Raw genomic sequence first — 21,072 nt, 5'->3', positions numbered from 1 at the left:
GTTAACAAACTGTCCAAAATAGCTCACGGGGTCACAGCCATACACACCATGTCACAAAACAGCATGCATTTATTAAACTACAATAGATTTACAGGTGGACTCGCTTTAGCCCCTAGACCTCTACCCGGTCTACCACTCATCAGTTATGTTTTATTCCATTTTCAACAGAGCCATAGTAACAAGATAATTCCTCTGCCATAGGATCACTAACATTCTAAAAAGTTCTTTTTTTTTTATTAGCTAAACTTCAATTTGCATGCCTCAATTTTTGTACAATCTATGTTTCAGAACTCGATGTTTATTCCTGTGACCCTGTGACGCATTTTTGACAGCGAGCTAACAGAGGAAATTTGATATTCAAGACAGGCAAGAGTCGTTTTCAATACAAAGACCAATTATATTCACAATAGTTATGTTAAACATAAAAATAAATGTTGAATTCATATTTTTTGTTTAAGGTTAGGGTATTCATAATACAGGTAACTCCCAACCTTGTTTGCAAAATAACAGACTTTTTTGTCTCTTTTTGAAAGTAATCAAGGCCTTTCACTGCACCTTACAGTGCATAAAACACTGTCCACATCATCTTCCAAAAACCGAATACTTTGACTTATAGCACCACTCTAGAAATCATTATTACACGTCACGTGTTAAGCAACAAAAATAGATTGCTCGTGGATTACAGGCCATCATGAAACATTTGTACTTCAAACGGGACTTTGCATCACACGTCAAATTAACTGTTTCTGTTTTCTTTTCAAATCAGCTCCATCATTAAGTAAGCGTTAATGGGCGATGAAGTGTGCATTATCAGAAACTGACGCATGATGTGCGCATAACCAGGCCGCGCGTCGGATGTTTGCTTCCGTGAAGTGCGGTATTTTCCGATGATGCACACTTCGAATTACTAAGCACCTTGAATTACTTTGTGTACGAATTGTGCTATGCAAATAAACTTGCCTTGCCTTCAAATGCCATTATGCTACTGATATCATGGTCACTTACAAAAGAAAGAAAATTTCAATCCATTTTTAACACTTTATTCTTGTTATATTATTAGTTTGGATCGTTTTTTTAACAAAAAGCAGACTTTGTTACGTGGTGCAGTACGCGCCACTTGGCCGGCTCTGGCCTTGATTGCAGTGGCAAAGGAAAGCGACATATATGCTGGTCGTCACAATGGGTTAAATAAAGCATCAGTTTAAAGAGAAAGTTCAGCTGTGTTTTGTCCAGATGATGAAGCTAAAATTGTTTTAAAGAAACCAGCGCAGTGATGTAGACCATTTAAGATATGTCACTGTAACTTCTTTTTTAGCTGTGCATTATCACTGTCCATTATCACTTTTTATACCATGGTCCGGGTGAATACTTGACCATGGTATAAGCTTAGAAAATGTGTTTTCTAGTTTAGCTACAAACTGGCAGCTCTTAATTCTCAAACAGGATTCCAACTCACACCTTAATCTCTAATTAATCTTGCAGAGTTTCTAATTGAGCAAAATGTCCTGCAGTTTAACAACCAAAGCGGGTAAAATAGCTAAAAGCCTGTTTTTAAAATTGACCCATTCAAGAGAAAGGAAACATTTGAAAGAAGCATTTTGAACGTGACCTTGTTGTCTGAACACAACAGCACATAAGAACTTTTCATAAGAAAACATGCATGTCTGGCAATTTGTAATTCTAATAAAGATCTAACTACTTAGGTCAGTTGAGCTAATTACCTACATTTATATTTCACTGTCAGTTATTATGCTTCTGAAATGACCTTTGCTTTTTTAATTTGTTGCAGCCTCACCATGATACTGTGAAATTAAATGTCCTAAATTGGTGTATCTAGTAAACTGTTGAACCTTCCAGTTGTTCCTCACCATATCTTCACCTCTATTCTGGTATGAGAGTAGGAACATGCCTCTAAAGATAGTGGGTTTTCTTTTCTGCACACTCTGCACAGGTTGTCTGGCACAGACAAAAAAAAAGTAAGAAAGTTTGTGCTTGAACGATAGGACAAAAATTTAAAGGCGGTGTCACACAGCCGCTATGCGCATTTTGTTTATTTTCCCACGTATTAAATGCCGGTCTTTTATGGTACATGAGTAATTTACGTAATTCATTGTGTTCCTTACGTTTGTCGATGTCCCCAGATGTCCGTCGAGGGTTTCAGGCGACAGGTCTTTCCACAAAATCGATTTTGAGTTGTTCAAAAGTTTAGGTTGGTTTAGAATTACGTCGTTTATTATTGCGTAATTTTTGCGAGATGCACACGCAAATTTTTGAATCTCCATGACCGTTCCACGTATGGCTAACGGAGTTTCCATGCATGTAGCACCAATGCATAACTTTAAGATTGTTGCACACATATCCCACCTTGGAGACACATTAACATTGGGAGTTGGGTCATCTAGACCCACTAGACAGTTCGCTGAACCTTTTTTCTTCAATGATTTGTGATCTTCACTGGTGTCCATTAATTACATGAAATCCTCTTCAACTTTATCCACCTTTGTCATGGCAGGGAGAACACGTCAATGTAACGTCCAACACTTAACGTCCAACTGCCACCGTAGTTTTTTCTTCTTTTTTTACCGTTTTCTTACTAACTATGCTTGAGCGCTTCATTGGATGCTTCAAAAACATGTTGTCTCAGCACTGCAGTATGCTGCTTCTCTTGCTTAAAACGTTCATCAATATTTTAATGCCTCTAGAGTTTTGGCTAAAATATCACAGTGCCAGTTTGGAAGTCATGTGAATATTATGATAAATGCAACATATCGGAATGTCTGCAGTCCACATAAAGCTCTGATTTATATTTTTTAGCGAGCTGCCAGGTAAAGATCATTCACCTTTTTATGAAAGTTCACAAAAAACAAAACAAATAATAAAATACTTTAAAAAGGAAACACAATAAGAAACTGGTAAAGGTAGGTATTATGGGACATAGCTGATTGGATGATGCCATTTGTCCATCATTTCAACCAAAAGTGATTTGGCATGAAGCGATACTGTAAATGCTCCGTACTAATCAAAAATCTTTTATTATCATGCAAACATTTATGATGCAAACTAAATTGTCTTACTTTTTCTGGTTTCTAACTGTGCTATGTAATGTGTTTTTCAAAGTATCATTTTGATATCTGGAAATTACTTTAGTTTTTGGAAACATTTCATTTATATTTTTTTCTTATTTTTAGGGAATTGTGTTTTGTTTTCTGGAATTTTTGTTTTGAATTGTTTTTAATTCATTTATTTCTTTTGTGATTTGTTGTTACTGGCACTTCAGGGCCAACGTACGTATGCACCTGTAAGGGCAGTTGGGACTAAAGCTTAAGAGCATCATTTCTGATCATCTTGCCTCTGTGAGTGTCTCAAAAACAGAAAAATGCGACAGAATGATCCTAAAATACAAGAGAAGTAGAAAGGCCTGATCTTTCAAGCTTCTGTACAACCCTCAGAAGCTTTGAACATGTAGGGGGGGCATTCTGGGGGAGGGGGGGGGGCACTATTGGTACGGGGCAGGGGGGGTTGACGGGTCGGGGTCTCCGCTGAGGCCATCGGCGGTTTCCCCGGCCGGTTGGCTGCCTCGGTCCCGTCGAGGCCTGACCAGAGCTCTTCTAGGGCCGGCGTTTGGGGGTGGGGGCCTGGGCTTGCTCCGGGGGGGGGGCGGCGCTTTCTGGCTCCCCTCTCTCTGTGTGGGGGTGGTGGTGCTGGGCCTGGGGTGTCTGCGCCTCCGGGGGTGGGGCCCCGGGGCTGGGGCCCCGGGGCTGGGTGGGCCTGGCCCCCTTGCTGGGGGGGGGGGGGGGGGCGGGGGACGGCTGTTTGACCACCGGGGGCCAGTCTATCATCTGTCCCCAACTTACCCCCTTCCTCATATAACCTCATAATAGGGTGAGGGGGTGGGGTGCTTAGCCTGCGATGAGCCTTGGGGGGGGGTTTACTAGGCAGTGGCCCCCCTCCTGTGGTTGCCGTATGGAGTGGGCCCCCCCTCTTTCGGTTTTATTTGCACCTTAGACATGTAGGGCCCTTGGTAGGGGGGGTGCTTGGACATCACTGCCAGCAAGCAGCGGATGTCCTCCTAGCACCCTACCCGCCAATTTTAACCGCACCTTAGACATTTAGGGCCCCTTGGTGGGGAGGGTGAGGGGACGTCACTGTGAGTAATCAGGAGATGTCCCCTTAGTGCCCTACCCGCCAATTTTAACCGCACCCCCCTTAGTACACACACCCCTCCCCCCTCAATATATACATCCCAACATAAACACACACACATGCACACACACACTCTCTCAAACACACATACACGCACACACATTTTGCGAGGAAGGTGGGACCTAGGACCATCTGTCCCCTGCCTCTTCCCTGGTGGGGGGTACGGGCCCCTTTGCAACGGCGGCTGTGTCCCCGGGGTGCCGGCTTCCTGGGCCCGGCGGTGCTCTCTCCGCGCGGTGGGGGGCTTCACATTACATCTGAGCCGGGGGTTTTCGTGTCCCTGGGGGGTGGGTTCTGGTCCTTGCTCCTGAGTGCTGGGCCCCGCCAAATTTCCAACTGTGGCCGAGCCTGGTCGGGCCATATTTACAACACCCCTTGTGGGCCCTCTTTTTTCCCCGGGGTTCCCCCCTCCTGGGCGGGGGCGGCGGGCCCCTGCCTCGCTCCTCCCTGGACCAACCGTGGGCCGGGCGGATGGCTGCCTGGAGTGCGGAGTGGGTCTCCCTTGGGGGGTCCTGGCTCGTACCTGGGGTTTGGGCGGGGGGATGCCCGGAACTCCTGGGTGGTGGTGGGGTGCTCGTCTGGGGCTGTGGGCGTCCTTCTCCGGTGGGGCCCTGCGTTGGGTTCTCCCGGTGCGGCGGGGGGGCTGCTCTCCTGGTTGGGCTGGGGCGGCGCCCTCTTTCCCTCCGTGCCTCCCTGCTCTCTGGCTCTGGGGGCCTTGCGGCGGCCCTGCTGGCCCTGGCCTGGGTGGCGGGCTTGGTCGCCCGGGCGGCGGTTGTTCCCTGCCGGTTCCCGTGTGGCGTTGGGGGGATTCCGGCTGCCGCTGCTGGTGCGGTGGGGGTCTTGTGGTGGGGATGGCTGGGCACTCTCCCTCCTTCTTTTCACGTTCCACCATCCATTTTAGAAGAACATAAACACTCACCTGAGCACAGGTGTTAGCTCAACAGACTGAATGACTGAAATATTTCACACTAGTTGGTTTTAAGGCATAAGTATGCGTGTGAACACTATCTGTTTTGTGTACATGTCGACAGGTGGACATTTTTGCAACTAACAGGTGTGTTTATAACATTTGAGTGTGTGTGTGGACAGGCTCCGCCCTATTTTTTTTTTTTTTTTTTTTTTTTTTTTTTTTTTACATTTAAACCTTACCATAATGATTAACAACCAGTAAACTTGTTGCTTTATGCTGCTTCATGGTCTTATCCCCCTTCCCCTCCTATTATCACCCCCTACCCCCCCTCTCTCTAACGTCCCTCTCTCTTCTTCCCCTCTTTCCTTTTCCGTCCGGTCCAACACCAAAGATTTTCAGACATGTTTGAAATTAATAAAGTTTGGCCTCAATTACAAAAGGGGTTTATTCAGACATACCTTTGGTTTGTCTGAAGATTAATAACCCCTCTTGTTAAAGTAAAATATGTCCAACCCAAGAGGCCCTCAGCTCTCATCTGACTGCCCAGCTGTTGGACAGGACAAGTTAAAAAAAAAAAAAAAAAAAAAAGAAGCTTTGAACATAGAAGTTAATAGAGGTGTCTATCAGCAGGGCGATACAATACGTATCCTGATATACGTCCCAAGATGCGATACGTATCGCTATTTTCTTTTTTTTTTTTTAGGAGTATGGCTTACAAGAAAATGTCACCTGACTATTAATAGCCTTTCATTTTAATAAAAGTTAACATTTATTTTATTTAATGATAACAATGTTAAGCACTGCAACTGTATCTCATATATTCTGTAAGTTGCTTCTACCCAAGCAAATTCATAGTGCTTTTATTTTGGTCACTTAAAGTACATTCACTCTAAAATAAAACAGTCATCATTGTCTGATTTCCACAACAAAATATATTTCAGTATAAGAAAAATAAATAGAATGAATGTACCTTAACCACTAAGGTTCTTAAGATTTGATTAATTAAATAAAGTGCTGTTTATTTTAAATGATGTGATGACGAGACAGCGTGACAGGATGAAGGAGACGCTTTAATGTTGGTTAAGATGCTTTATTTATACGACAGTCTGCACTGCAGCTGCATTTTGTCGGATGCTGCGGGCATTAGGTTTTGAGGCGCTGTGCAGCTGCACTGTGCCTTCACTGCTTCACTCGTTTTTATCTGAGCTGCAACAAGCACTGGAATCCGTATTTTTATATGATACTGGCAGCAACGCGACACAGAGTTTCGGTTTGGTACCTATCCTAAGTAAAACCTAAGTAGTGGATGTCCTATTACAACAAAATGAGATGCTTCTCGCTGAGGTCTTCCTGTTGTTATGTGCGTGTAGAGCTGTGTGTGTGCTCTGCTGCCAACTAAAGGTCGGGGGTTTAAGTGGAAAACAAGATTCAGATGCTGACGGACGCTCATAAATAATCAAATAAATATCGTCCTGACAGCATTTTGAATTGATACAAATATCACTTAATAAAATATTGCGATATATTGCACAGTCAGTTTTTTCCGACACCCCTAGAAGTGAGAGTTTTTGGGCAACATCCAGCAGATGCAGGGAATAACGCCTGTCTCTGCTTGGTCCGCCCGTCTATTTTTCTTTGACAAAGAACATGTCATGGTTTGAGTTTGTTGTGTCTTGTTTTTCGTTTTAGTTCGTGTTCTGTCTTGTTTGGTTCTGTTTCCTGTTTTATTTTGAAAGGTTTCCTGTCTTGTCTTGTTTCTTGAGTTCTACTTCCTTTGGTCCCCATCTGCCCTGATACTTTTCACCTGTGTCTTGTCTGCCCTGTCTGTATTTAAGTCTTGTCTCTGCCTTCCTCCTGTGCTGGTCCATTAGCTTTGTCATGGTGTTTTCTGTCATCCTGTCTTCATGCCTTGTTCCATGTTCAAAGTTCCAAGCCCCGCCAACGTAAGTTTTGTTTGTTTTGTAATCCTGCTCTGCAGCGCTTTTTGTTATAATTAAACCCCTTGCCCTTGAACCACTTGAACCACGTGCCTCCGCCTCTGCATCTGGGTCCTACCGGCTCTCGAGCCACCCTGCATCGTGACAGAACAGGGGGTATTCCAGGAATATATATATATAAATATATATATCTATATATCTATATCTCTCTTTTCCAATTTTGCCAACTTAAATGAATTACTTCTATTGGTAACAAATAATTGAGTTAAATTTTTTCAACCTAATTTCTTACGTCTGTAAAACTCAATGATTGTTCATACAACTCAAATTTACGTATTTATCTAACTAAATGTCATATTACTCCAATTCAATTAATATTTTTTCCATCTTAGTTAATTATATTTCTTGAACTCTCATTGGTCTGAGTTTGAGCTGGAAGGGATGCTCATTTTTATAACAATAAAATGGACAAAAAAATGCACGGAGTGCATAAATTCATTAAAGAATTTTCCATCATTGTCATTACAATGAGTTGTGGTAGGGGTGCTATATAAACTCATCATCCTCTCATTCACTCTCACTCATGGTGCAGACACGTAAGCACAGAAAGTAAGCACACAAAGTAAAAAAAAATATTTTTCCAACATCCATGTGTGGTCTTATCACCCTCTCACGGTGGAAAAAGTATTATCTGAGCTTCTTCATCCACCACATCATCTTCAAATGGACACGCCATGCTTCTTCACCTCTCTGAAAACAAACTAACCTTCAACTAAACCTGCTCCAGACCAGGTTATGTTCAGAGCATGAGTTGCCATGGCAACTTGACATACCCTGAAACATACCTCCATTTTACGGAACCGAAAGCTGAGGTTATCAACTTCCTTAGCCTCAAACTTAGCGTGGGAGCTAGCATAACCTGCTTTCTGGAATACCCCCCAGACATCAGTTGCTTGGCAGCAACAATATTCCATTCTGAAATTCTTCCAAACGAGTTTATTGGAAATGGTTAAAAAGGGATCTGATCTTCTGCACAGGAACGCATTCTGGGAGATCTGAAAAATTTAAAGCTGCAGTTAAATGACATCATCAATAAACAAACACAATTTCAAATACAAAGGCTACGACTTGAAAGATTTGAAAACTCTAATAAATCTGGCAAATTTCTGGCTAATCAGCTTAAAATTAACAGAGAAAAATCATCAATCACCTCTATTATGGACCAAACAGGAAATGTCACCCATGACCCGGTCAAAATTAATAACGCATTTGAAAACTTTTATAAAAACCTGTACACACCGCAGATCAATCCGTCAGAGCAAAGTATTGACTCATTTCTTAATAATGTAAACCTACCCAGGCTAAATGAGGATCAAATCACAAACTTAGATTCTCCGCTCTCGCCGTCTGAACTTCATGAAGCTCTGTTACTTATGCCCAATGGTAAAGCACCAGGGCCTGACGGCTTTCCTGCTGAGTTTTATAAAGAATTCTGGGAACAACTGGCACCAACATTTTATAAAACTGTCACATCTATTAATGAGAGCCAATCAATGCCACCTAACATGAACTCAGCCAACATAATTCTTCTTCTAAAACCAGACAAAGATCCCACTAGTCCTTCAAGCTATCGCCCTATTTCTCTAATCAATGCAGATGTAAAAATTATCTGCAAAGCACTAGCACAGAGAATAGAAAAAATCACTCCTCACATAATTCACTTCGACCAGACTGGATTCATCAAAGGCAGACACTCGGATGATAATGTCCGTAGACTAGTTAATATAATAGACTTTGCCACCATTAAAAACCAGGAAATGACGGTACTATCGCTGGATGCTGAAAAAGCCTTTGACAGAGTTAATTGGAAGTTCCTTATTGCTGCCCTCCAGAAGTTTGGTTTTGGAGAAGCATTCATCAATTGGATCAAAATATTATATCACAACCCCAATGCATCAGTTAGAACTAATAAACAGACTTCAAACAGGTTTTTTCTTGGAAGAGGAACCAGACAGGGCTGCCCACTCTCTCCTTCTCTTTTTGCTATATTCATTGAGCCTTTAGCTGCAGCAATAAGACAGAATGAGAGCATTATAGGAATAAAAACCAAACACAGCCATCATAAAATTAGTCTTTATGCGGATGACATATTACTGTTTTTAAGGAATTTACATTCTGTAAATGAAACAGCAATGATCATAAATGAATTCTCCTCCATATCAGACTATTCCATTAATTGGAATAAGTCTGTTTTATTACCACTCAACAGGAATATGGAACAAAGACTCACAATTCCAGTTAAAACAGGAAATATCAAATATCTGGGTATCTACTTTTCCCCCAAACTATCAGAACTGGTGCAGCTAAACCACACCCCATTACTGAAAAGCATACAGGACGATCTAACACGCTGGACCAACCTGCCTTTGTCCCTTATGGGCAAGGTAGCCACGGTTAAAATGAAAATCTTACCCAAGGTTAATTATCTCTTCTCAATGATTCCCACACAACCGCCATTAAAATGGTTCAAAACATTAGACTCATCCATATCAAGCTTTCTATGGAACAACAAACCTGCAAGAATTAGTCTAAAAACTTTAAAATCTGCAAAAAACTGTGGAGGATTAGAATTACCTAACTTCCACAAATACTTTCTTGCAAATAGATTACAATACATCTTAAAATGGTTAAAAAATAATCCAGAAACCAACTCATGGTTAGACTTGGAACAGGCGTTATGTGGAAAGATCAACCTGTCACAGCTACCATTTATTAGCCAAACAGTTAAAAAACAGGATTGTTTCAAAAGCATTAATATAAATGCCACCTTAACAGCCTGGTGGGAATTTCTCAAAATATCAAAATCATCAATTCAACCGTGCAAAATGACACCCATCTGGAACAACCCGGACATCCTTATTAACAAAAAAATGATTCACTTCCCAGCTTGGCAAACAGGGGGCATAAAACAACTAGAGCACGTAATTATTGATAGAAGATTCATAACCCCCCAGGAACTTCAAGACAAACATGGAATAAATAACTTCTTGGAATATCAGCAACTTAAATCAAGTATTACTAAAAAGTATAAAATTAAAGACGACGATTTAAAGCTACCAGATGTAGTTACCACTCTGATTAATTTTTCAATGAATAGAACTCTCTCCAAAATATACAAACTTTTATGTAATTTAGATAACAATATTGCCCTTCCAACAAAAAAATGGGATGCAGATTTGAGCATCAGCACAGATGAAAGCTTCTGGTCAGAACTTTGTCTAAACACCTTTAAACTGACAAAAAGTCCAAATCTGCAGCTAATCCATCTCAAAACTCTTCACAGAATTTACTACACTGGACAGAGGATGTTCAAGATGGGTCTCAGTAACTCAGACATTTGCGAGCACTGTGATAATAATCTACCCGACAGCTACATGCACGCACTGTGGTTCTGCACGCCTGTCCAGGCTCTCTGGCAGCAGGTATGTGCCGATTTATCAGTCTGGCTTAAGGTTTCAATCACTGCCTCACCGTCACTTTGTGTGCTTGGTGACATGAGTGCCATCGATATAGAAGAAGGATTAGCTTCTATCATTTTCATAACTCTTTGTATTGCCAAAAAAACTATTTTAATAAATTGGAAAAACAAGAAAAATATAAACATAAGTCAACACAGAAATCTGCTGTTTGATCATATCAGCTTGGAAAAAATGTCAGCCCAAAGCTCAAGTAACTTTGAAAGAATTCAGTCTCTCTGGTCTCCTGTGGTTGACTCCATGACTTAGGGGGTGGGGGGCTTGGTCGTCGCTGCTCCTTGCCCTTCTGCCGTGGTTTGGGGTGGGGGTCGGGGCTTCCGGTGCCTGGCGGGGGCGGTGGGGGGCTCCGTTGGTCGGGGGGTCGGGTCCGGTGCCTGGGTGGGGCGGGCTGGGGCGCTGCGTGGTCCTCTGGGCTTGGGTGTGGGGGTGCGTGGTGGGGGGGTGGGGTGGTGGTCTGGCTTGGGGGGGTGGTCCCTTTGCCTGTGCTGGGGGGGGTTGGCGGGGGGCCCTGCTCGGGTGGGGGGGGCCCAGCGGCGCCGGATGGGCTGCCCATCTGCACCTGGGGCTGGGATCGGCCCTTCCCTGGCTCTGGGGCGGGACGGGACAACCCTCTCGGGGCCCCCGGTCGCTCTGGGTGTCGCCCGCTTCGGCTGCGGGGTCTGGGGTGGGGTGGGGTGGGGGGCTTGTCGGCCCTGTCCTGTGGGGGGGCGTTCTGGGGGGGAGGGGGGGCCCATTATTAGTACGGGTCGGGGGGGCTAGCGGGTCGGGGTCTCCGCTGAGGCAATCAGTGGTTGCCTCGGCCGGTTGGCCTCCTCGGTCCCGTCGAGGCCTGACCAGAGCTCTTCTAGGGCCGGCGTCTGGGGGTGGGGGCCTGGGCTTGCTCCGGGGGGGGCGACGCTTTCTGGCTCCTCTCTCTCTGTGTGGGGTGGGTGGTGCCGGGCCTGGGGTGTCGGCGCCTCCGGGGGTGGGCCCCTGGGCTGGGTGGCCCTGGCCCCTTTGCTGGGGGTGGGCTGGGGGACGGCTGTTTGACCACCGGGGGACAGTCTACCAGCTGTCCCCAACTTACCCCCTTCCTTATATAACCTCATATTAGGGTGAGGGGGTGGGGGGTCTAGCCTGCGATGCGCCTTGGGGGGGGCTACTTGGGAGTGGCCCCCCTCCTATGGTTGCCGTATGGAGTGGGCCCCCCCTCTTTCGGTTTTATTTGCACCTTAGACATGTAGGGTCCTTGGTAGGGGGGGTGCTTGGACATCACTGCAAGCAAGCAGCTGATGTCCTCCTGGCACCCTACCCGCCAATTTTAACCGCACCTTAGACATTTAGGGCCCCTTGGTGTGGAGGGTGAGGGGACATCACTGTGAGTAATCAGGAGATGTCCCCTTAGTGCCCTACTCGCCAATTTTAACTGCACCCCCCTTAGTACACACACCCCTCCCCCTTCAATATATACATTCAAACATAAACACACACACATGCACACAAACACCCTCTCAAACACCCATACACGCACACACATTTTACAAGGAAGGTGGGACCTGGGTCCATCTGTCCCCTACCCCTTCCCTGGTGGGGGGTGTGGGCCCCTTGGCGATGGCGGCCGTGTCCCTTGGGTGCCGGCTCCCTGGGCCCGGCGGTGCTCTCTCCGCACGGTGGGGGGGTTCATATTACACCTGAGCCGGGGGTGTTCGTGTCCCTGGGGGGTGGGTCCTGGTCCTTGCCCCTGGGCGCTGGGCCCCGCCAAACTTCCAACATGGCCGAGCCTGGTCGGGCCATATTTATAACATCCCTTGTGGGCCGCCCTTTTTTCCCCGGGGTTCCCCCCTCCTGGGCGGGGGCGGCGGGCCCCTGCCTTGCTCCTACCTGGACCTACCGTGGGCCGGGTGGGTGGCTGCCTGGAGTGCGGAGCGGGTCTCCCTTGGGGGGTCCTGGCTCGTACCTGGGGTCGGGGCGGGGGGATGCCCGGAACTCCTGGGTGGTGGTGGGGTGCTCGTCTGGGGCTGTGGGCGTCCCTCTCCGGTGGGGCCCTGCGTTGGGCTCTTCCGGCGCGGCGGGGGGCTGCTTTCCTGGCTGGGCTGGGGCGGCGCTCTCTTTCCCTCTGCGCCTCCCTGCTCTCTGGATCTGGGGGCCTCGCGGCGGTCCGGCTGGCCCTGGCCTGGGTGGCGGTCTTGGTCGCCCGGGGGGCGGTTGTTCCCTGCCTTTTCCCGTGTGGCGTTGGGGGAATTCCGGCTGCCGCTGCTGCTGCGGCGGGGGTATGGGTGTGGGGGTGGCTGGGCGCTCCTCCTCCTTCTTTTCACATTCCACCATCCATTTTAGAAGAACATAAACACTCACCTGAGCACAGGTGTTAGCTCACCTTTGCACTAATAGTTTGCATGATTGAATGAATGAAAGATTTCTCACTAGTTGGTTTAAAGGCATAGGTATGCGTTCGTGAACACTATCTGTTTTGTGTGCATGTTGACATGTGGACATTTTTGCGGCTAGCAGGTGTGTTGATATTTGAGTGTGTGTGAACAGGCCCCGCCCTTTTTGTACTACATTTGAACCGTACCGTAACGATAAACAACCAGTAAACCTGTCTGCTCTATGCTGCTTCATGGTCTTACCCCCCTTCCCCTCCTATTATCACCCTCCTACCCCCCCCTCTCTCTAACGTCCCTCTCTCTTCTTCCCCTCTTTCCTTTTCCGTCCGGTCCAACACCAAAGATTTTCAAACATGATTGAAATTAATAAATTTTGGCCTCAATTACAAAAGGGGTTTATTCAGACATACCTTTGGTTTGTCTGAAGATGAATAACCCCTCTTGTTAAAATAAAATATGTCCAACACAAGAGGCCCTCAGCTCTCATCTGTTTGCCTAGCTGTTGGACAGGACAAGTTAAAAAAAAAAAAAAAAAAAAAAAAGGGATCTGATGAGGTTTTTAAGTAAAGACAGACAAATTAACTGGTTGCACAAATAAAAATGAGACCACAGTCTTTTATTACCAACTTTTTCATCTGTTACAAAGACCAAAAAGGGCTGGCAAAAAAGAAAAAAAAGTTATCGCTTAACATTAATGGGGCTCTATAGCTTAAAGTCTACAGTTTAGGTTTATACTTATACATGCTTCTTACAGGAAGTAAAAAAAAAGGTAACTATTTTACTGCTTTCATCAGAAGACTTCCTTAGAGTCTGAGTCATGTGTGTTAAGTAGTGTTTTACGCTTTACCAAATAAACGGATGCCACAGGCTGTGGAATAGTGCTTAGAATACTTCTCTGCTGTCTCAGGGCTATGAGGATTTGAAAGCTGATATGACTGGAGTGAGAACTCAGAGACACACTCCATTTGATACCATCCGGTTTCTGGGAGACAACATACATCTTTTTATGAGAAGAATCTTTGTTATGTGATTGCCGTACATAGTAGGTACAACTTTGAGATCTTAAAAAGCTGTTTATCTGGATGTGATAGTGGGTGAATAGTTGACCAACAGACCAGTAGATTTCCAAAAATTGCCTTTTATATCGAATTAGCTGATCCAATACGAAAACCCTGCAGAATTATGAAAGGGAAACTACTAACATCCAAAAATGGGTTTGAAATCATAAAACCAGGACATGAAATAAGCTACACTATAAAACTTACTTAATAATTAGCTCCTAGGCATCAGCAAATTGTTTGCCTTGCAGAGTAAAATCACATTTTATTCTGATGAGTTTGTTGAGGAGTTGTGTGAATGAAGGCTGTTTCTCACAGGAACACATTTGTGCACCGGGAGGAGGCCTGTTCCCTCAGCTGCTTGCTGATCTGCTCACATTGTGTAGTCTGGTTTTAATGTGAGCAGTTTCTGAGCTGAAAAATGGCGTTTTTCTAAGTGCAAGGACTTAAGGACCCACTCCGATAAAAATTGTGTTTTTAACGTGTTCTTGTGGCATTTTTCTAATGATGGAGGACAAAAATAAAGAAAATTAAGCTTAACATTGCAATTGCAATTGCAATAGAAGATCTCTTTATTCAAATCCTGATGAATCAGGAGCAGATCTGTATTCTGCTGCATATATGCTCCTCTCCTTGTGTATTAGTTTGTTTACTCGGCTCAGCGATTTTCAAGTTCTTTCAGGTTTCTGACCCAGCTAAGCAAACTTCCTTCTGGAATTAGAGGCTTCCTGAACTTTTTTTTAAGAACTTTATTAAACACAACACAAAACAACATCAGAACGCTTATAAAAATCACAAAATATGGCGGATGAAAGTAGAAAGAATACCGCGATTTTAAAGGAAGCAAAAAAAGCAGAATACTTATCAATATGCATACATAAACATGCAAAGGAATTCTTTCTGCAAAAAAAGCAGAATACTATGCATACATAATCATGCACATCCACGTATTCTTAGAGAAAAAGATAAAATAAGAAAACAACAATTTCAGAGTTGGATACTGGTACAAAATGCAGGGGGGATACATCATATGAATAAACTGTGAAAATCACTCAGAATACCATAAACTGTTGTATTTTAGGTGAATTGATTGATCTTATGGATTATAAGAATAAATTGACATCATTATTAAAGAAGGTGAAGTTGGGGTGACATTTCTGTAATCTGTTTTTGTGTATAAAAAACTTGGCTAAACATAACACGGTATTGATACATAAATTATTTAAATTGTTGTGTGGCGATAGGCCAAAATGAATGGGAATTTTTTTTTTTTTTAACCATTTGTAAACATTCAGCCAGAAAATTTGCACAACATTACACAGGAAGAGGCTTCCTCAACTTGCATGGCTCCCTCCACTTCCCCCTTCAGGGAAATACAAGTTCCAAGCCCGTCATCCAAATCCATTAATAAATCTTCAGTAGTAAACTACCTTTTTCTGGTTTGTCTGTTTTCTTAGCGTTCAGGCGCTACAGTACAGCTGCAGAGCTTCAATATTGGTAGCCATTTTGTTTGAACTGGTAATGTCAGTTTGGAGGTGTGAGGAGCTGTAAGCTAGCTAGCAGGTGAGAGACGTTAAGGGAGAGGTTTCAGCAATAGGGACGGAAAGTGGGGGGCGGAGTTGCACTGCGTCAACAGTCTTGCCCACAACTCAGAGAAAATGTTGAATTAATTCGTGACACTCTGCCGACACTATGTCCTAGAAAACAGCACAGGGTTAGAGATTATGGCTGGGAAAAAATTAAATCATAAACATACCATGCTCCGGGTGAATACTTGATTCTGATTGGCTGCTGGGTGTGCGTTAAAAAGTGAAAGACCACAGGATGACCGCACGGTAAAAAAAAAGAAGTTCCGGTCACCTAGCTTAAATGTTTTGTATCACTGGGCTGGCTTCTTTAAAACTACCTTTTGCTCCATTATCTGGATAAAAACAAGCGGTAAGAGGTCAACTTTCTCTCTGAACTGATGCTTTATTCAACCCATTGGAAAGATCAGCATATATAAATATATATATATATATATATATATATATATATATATATATATATATATATATATAAATATATATATACAAGGGTTAATCTACTTCGAAGTATGCATTATCCCTTTTTAACGCACTCCGCAGAAGGAACCTTCCTCCGCGAAAGGCTTCCACGGCGTGCGTTAAAAAATGAGAATGCATACTTCGTCGGGCATTAACCCTTACTTAGAAGACCACTGGGTAGGCTTAAAATGGTTCAATATCAAAGAAGGACTTTCATAGCTCCTGAAAATGGGAACAACTAATGATAGGACTTTTTTTTGAGCTGTGAGATGTAGGCTTATCACTTGCATAATCAAACTATTTTTAATTCCTGTTTCATGTTTGTGCAATTTCATTTTTACGTTGAAAGGGCCTAGATCATACTTTTCTTAAGCCTTTCAGAATAAATTAAAAACATCTATATGATAATATATTACCTTTGGCATACTAAGGAACAAATGTGTTATGAAATATGAGTTATCTTTGCAGCTCATTTTCCAACCCCGAAAGTAAGACGACTGCATCTCTGAGGCACCGCCTTTCTCTCATCTCTGGGATGTCTGGGATGAGAAAAAAAATCTAGTAAATTTAAGAGAAAAGACATAAATTAATGAGGAAAATACACCAAAGTTGTCTGTTTATCGTAGCCCAACTTGAAGATGAAATATGTAGAGCATTTTGTGAAGCTTTATTTCCAAATACCTTTAAAAAACAAAGAAATTCTGAACTTCTTGGCGACTCAAAATCAGATTATTGTCAGTGGGGTTTGTTATATTAGCATTAGAACGTTGAAAATACCCAAAAGTGCTCCTCCTCAGACAGAGGCAGACTTAGAGATCTGGTATTTGGAGGAAGAAAGGATTGAAGTGGACATCTGCAGGGACACCGATGTCTTCATCAAAGGCTGCAGAGATTCTACAAACCACCAATCAATGAATAAAACATTAATAAATCAAACAAATGAGCTTCTAAACATTTGGAACGTTATTAATAAACTTTCAGCTCACCTGTTCAACTAAGTTTAGTCGGTCTGCTTTGCTGCTGCGTGGCGTTCACTTGCTGCTTCACTGTACTTTGAATTTAATCTTGTAAATTTACAAGGTTTTTTTCTCATAAATTTACGACTTAAAATCTCGTTTTTGGTGGCTCTAAAACTCCATCGTAGTGGATCACTTGGGACAGCCCTCTTTTCTTTTCAAATGAAGCAATGTTTTAAAAACCATTTTCATGTTGCTGCTCTCAATTTCAGATACTTTAGGTTTTTCATGAATTTCCTTTTTGTTACATTTGAGAGAACGATTTACCACCACCAGGCATTTTTGCAGTAATGGTGAATTGGCATTTAAATAAAAATCTTTTGGAAACACTATCAAAACAAAGCCTCACTGGGACATCAAAAAGACCCTGGCTCCATTACAGGACATTAAAACCACAACAGTTGCTTGGAAAGACTGAAGCATGGAGGATCGATAAAAGGAAGTTTAACTCTAAACTCTAAAGCATCGCCTCTCATTTAGAGGTAGACGGGGGAGAGATCAAGGAACAAGAAAAGAGGAGAAGATTATTTCACCACAATAGGGTGAAACTATTTGGAAGTAAAATATTACATTTGAAAAATGATTGTGGGAAAAGCTGGTTGACATATTGACATGACAGCATCAAGCAGTTGCTGCAGAATTGTCGGCTGCACATCCCTGATGCCAATTTCCTGTTCCACCACATCCCAAAGGTGATCTACTGGGTTAAGATCTGATCACTGTGGAGACATTTAAGTCCAGTGAACCCATTGTCATGTTCAAGGAACCAGGCTGAGATGATTCCAGCTTTATGACATGGCGCCTTATCCTGCTGGAAGTAGCCATCAGAAGATGGTCCACTATGGTCATAAAGGGATGGACATGGTCAGCAACAATAGTCAGGTAGGCTGTGGCATTGGAACCACAGCCTAGTAAGGGGTCAAAAGAGTGTTAAGAAAATATCCCCCACACCATTAAACCACTACCACCAACCTAAACCACTGATACAAGGCAGGATGGATCCATGCTTTCATGTTGTTGATGCCAAATTCTAACCCTACCATCTGAATGTCGCAACAGAAATAGAGATCATCAGAGAAGTTGATAAGTCTGTGTGAATTGTAGCTGGTAGGAACGGCACCCAGTGTGGTCTACTGCTGCTGTGGTTGGAACCAGTGGCTCTTTGAGTTCCTGTTGTCTTTCTATCAGCTGGAACCAGTCTGGCCATTCTCCTCTGACATCTGACATCAACATGCCATGTCTGACCATAGAACTGCTGTTTATTGGATATTTTCTCTTTTTCTGGACCATTCTCTGTAAAGCCTAGATATGGTTGTGGGTGAAAATCCCAGGAGATCAGCAGTTTTGTGAAATTCTCAGACCAGTCCATCTGATACTAACAACCATGGCATGGTCAAAGTCGCTTCAATACGTTTTCTTCTCCATTCTGATGCTTGGTTTGAACTGCAGCAGGTCATCTTGACCATATCTACATGCCTAAATTGCTGCCAGTTGCTGCAATGTGCTTGGCTGGTTAGACATTTGGATTTATGGACAGAAAAAATGAGAATTTCTTCTTGCCACAACAAGGATTTTGGCTAAGACCAGAGTGCTGATGGGGCAGATCAGCCGGCATACACCATATAGAGGTGTAGCTAATAATTTGAGGGGCTGAAGATTTCATAGAAAAGTTTTGCTTTTGCAATTTTTGCAACACTTATAGAAACTTTTATTGATGGTTTCTTAATCTTTTTCATTGAAGATACTACTAGTAACTCTAACATTGGTGGGCAAACATTTTTGCTGAGGGAGCAGCTGCCCCCCTTTCCCCCCTGTAGTTCCGTCCCTTGACAGCAAGTTTTCTTTCACAGCACCATCAGGCGAGCTATTTATATCAGAGCCCATATCTTTGTTGTGAAGTCCATCGCCGAGAACAATCGTTTGCCGACATATCTTACATTATATCATCTCCAATTTGAGGGGGTACTCGACACTTCTGGATTTAAAGTGTGATCCTTAAGTGTCATCAAAGCTGATGAGCCGGACTGAGTTCAACAATAAAGAATCTTTACAGCAGCCTCAATGCAGAATAGATCAACTTACTGGTATTGGGATGCTGGTAAACATTTGAGCTGCCTGATAGAGATGTAAGGACTTGGGGATAGGATTTTGATCTTAAGAGATACTGAAACTACGTGACTGTCAGTGCTTAAGGTTATGTGAAGAGTGGTTTATATAAAAATGTCTTGAGATGCAGGCTGCATGGCAGAGCTATGTTTAAAATTTTAATTCAAACCTTTTAGTGGTTAGCTTGAATGAGGACCAGAGAGACAAAGAAGTCAGAGGAGCCCAGCTAGCTTATTAGTTCAGAATGGAATTTGTCTTTGAATCTTTCTCTTTCTCAAAGCTTTGGCAGGTATGTTGTCAGGGGAAGTGATGATCTTGCTTCCCCTGACAACATACCTTCGTATTTTCTTGTGTAAATGCAAGAAAATACGATACAAAAATTCAGCAATATTAGTGCACAATGCAAACAATATTAGAGATGCATTTATCTGACGACCCATGAACTCTGCAGGGTGGAATAGGACATATGAAAGTGGGGCAGAATGTTCCTAAGTGTGTAAAGAGCATCAGGTCTGATCTTCTTTGAGACTAACACACACAACACTCAAAGTTGAGGTAGAAGCATCCTATAAATTTATAAATACCCCTGTCATATTAAAAGCATGTTTGTGTTTGATGTGGAATACCCAGCCGCATCGAAACAGTTTCCTAAAACTGTTTTCTTTTTTTAAGCTTCTGCAATGCGATTCATTTGAGCCAGACTGCTTTAAATACAGGTCTATAACCTGTTTTTTTCACATTTTATTTAAAATCCTCATTTTTATTGGACAATGTGTTTAAAACTTAGCTAACTTAGACCCAAAATGTGGACAAAAAACATTTTCAGAATTTATATTACTGTAAATAGAGCCTGAGAAAAACAACACATTTGGACTTATTTAAGACCATGCCTTAAAGACCTAGGCCGGGGGTCGGCAACCCGCGGCTCAGGAGCCTCATGCGGCTCTTTAGCGCTGCCCTAGTGGCTCCCTGGAGCATTTTCAAAAATGTTTGAAAATGTAAAAAGATGGGAGAGAGAAATATATTTTTTGTTATAATATGGTTTCTGTAGGAGGAAAAACAAGACCCAAACATTCTTAACGTTTTCCAATGCTGTAAGAATGTGTAGAATAAATATTAAATTTCAACATTTCTGTGAACGAAGATTTGCATCATAGCCTGCGACACACGTTTCTACCTGCAGGGCAGCGGATCGCTAGGCAGGTGGCAGATGTAAAGGATCCACCGTCAGTTCCGTGCATTGATTGATGAAGTTGAAAGCGAATATTCTGATCTCCTGCTACACAACAAAGTCCAATGGCTGTCCAGGGGGGACATTTTGCGTCGCTTTGTCGTCTGTTTCGAACATGTGAAAACATTCCTGAAAAGCAAAGACCTGAACTTCCCGCAACTGGAAGATACTGAGTGGCTCGAAAAGCTGCACTTTTTGGTGGATGACTGTGACAAGCCACCTAAACGAGCTGAATGAAAGTCTGCAGGCGCCACAAATGCTTGAAGCTGTTCTGTCATTCGAGTGCAAGCTGACTGTCTTTGCAGAGATGTACAGCGAAGAAGAGAAGAGGATGCTGCTGCGTTTTACCCTTGCACTGACTTGCTTGGCATTTGCACAGAAATCAAACTTAACTGTATTCATTTGATTTTATATACTTTACCTTTTCAAAAGGCTGCTGTTTTCTTTTTTTTATAAACGCAGGCTGCGTTTTATTGCACTGTTTAGAGGGGCACGTCATCACGCACGTTCCATTTTGTTGTTTTTTGTTCAAATCCTCAAAATAAAAATGACATCAAAAATCGGATTTTGATTACATTTCTTTAATTTTATCAAAGCAATGAAACATAATTCACTGATATTGTAATGAAGTTAAACTTGCACAACAGAGCAGTTACGTGACGCGTCG

General features: G+C 43.1%; 1 protein-coding gene across 1 annotated transcript in view; it reads left to right on the top strand.

The window, feature by feature from the left end:
* The window catches only part of gabbr2 (gamma-aminobutyric acid (GABA) B receptor, 2), a 207,538-nt gene that overhangs the window by 54,653 nt on the left and 131,813 nt on the right, over positions 1-21,072 (top strand). The gene's annotated exons all lie outside the window — the stretch shown is intronic.

Source organism: Oryzias latipes, chromosome 11 (assembly GCF_053564925.1).
Source record: "Oryzias latipes strain Hd-rR chromosome 11, Olatipes_Hd-rR_3.1".
Lineage (NCBI taxonomy): Eukaryota > Metazoa > Chordata > Actinopteri > Beloniformes > Adrianichthyidae > Oryzias > Oryzias latipes.
Note: the sequence above shows the minus strand (reverse complement) of the source record. Positions and strands in the feature narration are given on the sequence as shown.